The sequence below is a fragment of the Lethenteron reissneri genome, unplaced genomic scaffold (genome assembly GCF_015708825.2).
Source record: "Lethenteron reissneri isolate LAM-NWPU_2019-01 unplaced genomic scaffold, ASM1570882v1 scaffold_1362, whole genome shotgun sequence".
Lineage (NCBI taxonomy): Eukaryota > Metazoa > Chordata > Hyperoartia > Petromyzontiformes > Petromyzontidae > Lethenteron > Lethenteron reissneri.
In genome coordinates this window covers 1-5,426 of record NW_026891072.1, presented here as the reverse complement: position 1 = coordinate 5,426, position 5,426 = coordinate 1, and the positions used below count along the sequence as shown (strand labels likewise).

Here is a 5,426-nt window from a genome sequence, read left to right as displayed (position 1 = left end):
TGTCTGTCTGTGTGTGTGTGTAAGTGTAGTGAGTGAGTGTCTGTGTGTGTGGTGTGTGAGTGTAGGTGAGTGAGTGTCTGTACCGGGGAATTTCCATCTGGTACAGATGTAGTGTTGTAAAGGACGGACTTCTAAACTTCTTTATGGCACACACTGTTTATTATCTTGACACACAGTCTCCTGACCCTGCACAGCTAACACTCACTCCTCGCTCCTATTCTACGAAGGTACAGCCTTCGGACTTGCTGTCTATCTAATCTCCCCGCTAGCCTAGCGTCCTCCGGCTGGGACCTAGGGGAGGCACACGGACCCGCCGCTGGTCCGGCGGGTCCCCGACCTCTGGTCGCTCAGGACCTTCGCCCTCACACGGGCGGGAAGGCTGGGAGCCAGGGTCCTATCCAGGACCTATCTCCCCTGACCACTGGTGACACTGAGCCCCAGCCCTGACAAGGGCTGGAAGGCTTGGTCCAGGGTCCTAGCTGTCTTCAGCCGACTTGGGTCTTCGTGTAGCAGAACTCGCCAAGAGCTCTCAGCGCTCCGGCTTTTATACCTGTTCGTGGCCGGGTTGTCCAATCCCCGCCCACCTTGCGGGACCCTCCGATTGGTCCTTCCCAATCTGGCGTTTGGATCCTACCTCACCCCATTTGACCCTGACCGTTTGATTGAGCGGGAAAACATTGTTTACGATCTGCTCTCTCAGTTTGCGAACAGCGAGTAGTTAACACCACTACACAGATATAATGGGAGGCTGATCGACGCCCGGGTGCGATCAAGGGATGGCTCCCTATTGGTCAACCACGTTATGTATGCCGATGATTTGGTAATAGCTGCTCATTCAGAGAGGAGTTGGAGACGCTGCTGCTGATACTGGAGCGTGCCACTATGAGGTGGGGCCTTACCATCAGCCCCACCAAAACTAAGCACCTGCCTGGGTATTTTGTACCATCGGACACTCCACCCCCACAACTCCCAATCGGTGATGGGGCAGTGTGCTTATGACCGGCTCCAGTTTATCAGCAGAAGTCTCACTCCGAATTAGTCGAGCGGCAATATCTTTTCATCGGTTGCGTAACGCTGTGTGGACGCTACCTGGTCTGTCGCTCCACACAAAGCTTCAGGTCTTCTCGGCCACGGTCATTCCCTCCCTTCTCTACGCTTCGCCGGTTGGAAACATTTAGGCTGGCCTGCCTACGATCCATCCTGGGTTTCAACCAGGCTGGATTGTGTGAGGAGCTCACAAATCCTTGAAAGATCTGGGCAAAGTCCCATCGGTGAGCTCCTCCGGCAGGCAAGGCTGCGTTGGCTGGGTCATGTAGCCCGCATGCCCAGCCACCGCATGCCTTAACAGCTTTTGTTCGGCCGGATCGAGGGGGCTAAACGGGCGCGGCACGGACTAGAGAAGAGATGGAGTGATGTGGTACAAGAGGACGTGGAGCTGAGTAGACTTGCCGATGACTGGTACCAGCGGTGTCAAGATCGGCCTCTGTGGAGGAGGCTCGTGAAGGATGCTACTGGGCAGTTGGAGGCAGTCTCCCTCCAACAACAACGGAGGGCGGAGGAGCGACGCTCACAACAACGAGCGGAGCGCCGGGTGGCTAAAGCACAGCAAGTTGGTACAGTAGGGAGCACAGGTGGTGCATCAGCCAGTCATCTCGGTCATCTCGGTCAGTCGACCCGTGGCACCTGGGTCTGCCCCGTGACCTCCTGCCAGCGGGCGTTCGACACTTCACGTGGCCTCAAGGTGCACACTTAGTAGCGAATGGCGGTTGTTCTGTCACTGTGTGTGTGTCACTGTGTGTGTGTGTGTGTGTAGGTGCTGCTGCTGCGTGTGACGAGGTGGTGTGGCTCGACTCGTCACAGCGGCAGTGGAGGAGCCGCGCGCCGCGAGATGTCGCGCGCCAGCGCCTCGGCCACGCGGCAGACGGCGCCACGTAGCGCGTGCGTTCGCCGCTGGGCACCATCGCACCGCCCCCCATCCCCCCTGCTCCTCCTCATCGCTGCTGCTCTCGCGGTGGCCTTCTACTCGCGAGTGGGGTAAGAGAGATCGCCGTCGTTGAGAAGCCAGGCTCGTCGCGCGGTGTCGTGACGGGGGCTGCGGTGGCGATGTCGGGTCAATGAATGGCGACGCGTCACTGTGAAGATCGTCGAGGGAGAAGTCTGCACGCCACTGCTGCTGCCGCTGCTGCCGCTGCTGCTGCGTTCGCTCGCGCTGGTCACGGCGCCGCCGGGCGGCTGTCCGTCCACGCGCCCGTCTGTGCGTCCGTCTGCCTTCCCCATCGCCGCAGGGCGCTGTCCGCGGTCGTGGCACCGGGCGCGAACATCATCTGCGGCAAGATTCCGGGACTGTCGCCACGGCAGCGGGCGCTGTGCCGGAGCCGTCCGAACGCGATGGTCGCGGTCGGCGAGGGCGCGCGGCTGGGAATCGGCGAGTGCCGGCACCAGTTCCGATTCAGCCGCTGGAATTGCTCGGCGCTGCGTGAGGAGACGGTGTTCGGCCAGGAACTCCCAGGCGGTGAGCGCCCCGACTCGGCGTCAGTTCGGCAGAGGAGTGGACCCGCGGCGCCTGTGCGTCTCTCTCTGAATTCTAGAACTCGCAACGCAGCACGTTTCTTATTTATTTTAAAGTGTGTTCATTTCTCAATCGTGGGCAGTCCTCTGCCTAGAACAGGAAAAAAGAACAGGAGAAATCATGACCACAACCCGAACAGGTGATCCTATTGTAACAACCAGTGCCTGCACCACTCTCCCTTACAGCAGGTGCACCGAGTATGAAACACGAGAAACATTGCCATCCTACACACAACCTTTGAGCGAAGAGGTTTCCCGTCGCCAGGGAAGGAACACGGATCCGCCTACCCTCACAGCGGAGGTGTCCTCAAACTCTGTGCATTTCATCCTCCGCCACACGGGGGTGGAGGCCACCGCCATTTCTCGTTTGCGGCGTCACTGCCCACCGTCTGTCTCCACCTCCACTACCCTTTCCAACGGCCACCTGGCAAGGTGGTGGACTTGGAGAGGTGACATACAGGTGCCCTTAATCACTCTCCTGCGCGCCGTCCACAGGGCCGCCTCCTTCACGGCGCCTACGACGGCCCACGCCTGAGCCCAGACCTCCCCCGCCCTCTGTCTGAACATCCCCCAAATTGTATTGGGCAATGTGGCCTTTACCGGACAAAAATGAGGCAGCAGAGGCCGACATAACTCCCACACCTCCCGAGCAAATGGGCACTGAGGGTGTGAGCCGTGCTCTCACCCAGACCGCAGCCTCTCGGGCAATCAGGAGAGCGGGCCAATCTTCATTCCAGCCTGTCCCAGGCCGCCAGGCAGGATACATCCCGTTGCCTTTTCGTCAGGGCTGCCGATGTTACGTTTTTCCAAAGTTGTCGGTGCACGGCACCCCGTGCACCGAGCACCTCTGTACAAGCCTCCTTCTTAGACATCTCCGCCAGGACTTCCCTGGGAATCCACGACTCCCGTGTCTGGGCCGGCTCATGCTTCACGATGTGTTCGCTTACTGCGGTACACAACCACCCTTAAGGCCAAGCCAGGGGGGTGTTGCGCGGCAACGAAGCCATCTCACGCTTCCTCACATTTATCTTAGATCCCGAGGCCAAAAATAATCTATCCGCGAGTCCTAGGGCCTCGTATACCGAGGAGACATCCCCACTGAAAATGACGACATCGTCCATATACATGGCTATTTGTGCTGGCTCCCTACACCCCTTTAATCCACTGATTTCCCCTGACCGCCTGGGCAAAGGGCTCCATTCACAACATGACTCACACCGGTGACATTGGGAGACACCCCTGTCGCACACCTGACCCAGTTGGTATCTCCTCAGAGAGGACTCCATGTATCAGCAGGCTGCCCGCGAGCTTATGATGCAGCAGTTGCCTTACAACCCCCCTGGTGCGTGCGCTCCCCCACACGAGCAGGTAGCCGAGAAGCGGCCTTCCAGCACGCGGTGATCTCGGCCGCCGTGGCGTACGCCATCACGGCGGCGTGCGGCCGGGGCGACCGGAGCGAGTGCGGCTGCGACGGCGCCAAGCGGGGCGGCTTCTACGACGCACAGGGGGGCTGGCGCTGGGGCGGCTGCTCGGCCGACCTCAGCCACGGCCTCGAGTTCTCGCGCCTCTTCGTGGACGCGCGCGAGGTCAAGCGGAACACGCGCACGCTCGTGAACCTGCACAACAACGTCGCCGGGCGCAAGGTGCGTGGGCGCGCGGGTGCCCTACCCTGCTGCTCGTCTTCCCACGACGCCTTTCAATCGGCTGTCTCCGCAGATCACGACGACACGCGCCGTCCGTTTACAGACCTGAAGCTTGTGTTACCTCCGAAACGTCGTGATTGAGTTTAGTTATTTTTTATAATTTTTATTTTCACCCACGTGACTTTACCGAAAGAACCAGGGAGTATGGATGGATCCTTGCAGTTACGAAAACTTCAAATCTAGAATGCAAGGAATTATCATTACGCCCGTGGGGCCCTGTTTCCTCTGCAGGCGATTTCCCCAAACCGAGCACTCCTCCAGATCCAATCCAAGGCAGGCGCTGAAATGTCTTGGGGGTGAAAACACAACCATCTCTCACCCCCACCCCGCGTCCGGCAACCCCTCACCCACACTCCCTCGCTTGACCTCTCCACTCGCCACCCCACCCTCCCCTCCCCACTCCCCCCCCCCACTTGTCCCCACCCACCTCCCCGATGCTCTCCCACCCCTCGACTCTCTCTCTCCCCCACGCGCCGCCAGGTGCTGGAGGCGAAGATGAAGCTGGTGTGCAAGTGCCCGGAGTGTCGGGCTCGTGCACCACCAGGACGTGCTGGGCCACGCTGCCCCAGTTCCGCGAGGTGGGCTCCGCACTCAAGCGCAAGTACGACGAGGCGGTCCACGTGGAGCCGGTGCACGCCGGCCACTACCCCGCCTTCCTCAAGACGACGCGCTCGCGCGCCCACCACAAGCCGCTCCGCACGGAACTGTGAGGAGGACTGGCTGACGGGCAGCGTGGGCACGCGCGGCCGCCCGTGCGACCGCAAGTCGCCGCACGCCGACGGCTGCGAGCTGCTGTGCTGCGGCCGCGGCTACGACACGCGCCTGTACACGCGCTCGTGGCATTGCGAGTGCAAATTCCGCTGGTGCTGCTACGTGCGCTGCAGCGCGTGCAGCGAGGGGGCGGAGGAGTACACGTGCAAGTGACGGCGGCCCCGACGCCTCCGCCGGCTCGATGGCTCGCCCCGTCGACTGTCGGCCGTGGCCCCCCACGAGCCTCGCCCCTGGCAGCAACAATCATGGCCGGACAAAAGTTTTGCTGTGGCTTAACAAAGCGGTGTCGCCTAATAATGTTTATAATATAAATACTACAGCTCCTTGTTGGTGCACTGCTAGATTAAGGACTCCCCCAATGCCGTGTCAGCCATGTGGTTTTGT

The 5,426-nt window shown here is 60.4% G+C and overlaps 1 pseudogene; it reads left to right on the top strand.

Annotated features, from left to right (window-relative positions):
• The first annotated feature begins 487 nt into the window (after positions 1–487).
• On the top strand, positions 488–5,195 carry LOC133362093 (protein Wnt-7b-like; annotated as a pseudogene).
• The last annotated feature ends 231 nt before the right edge of the window (positions 5,196–5,426 follow it).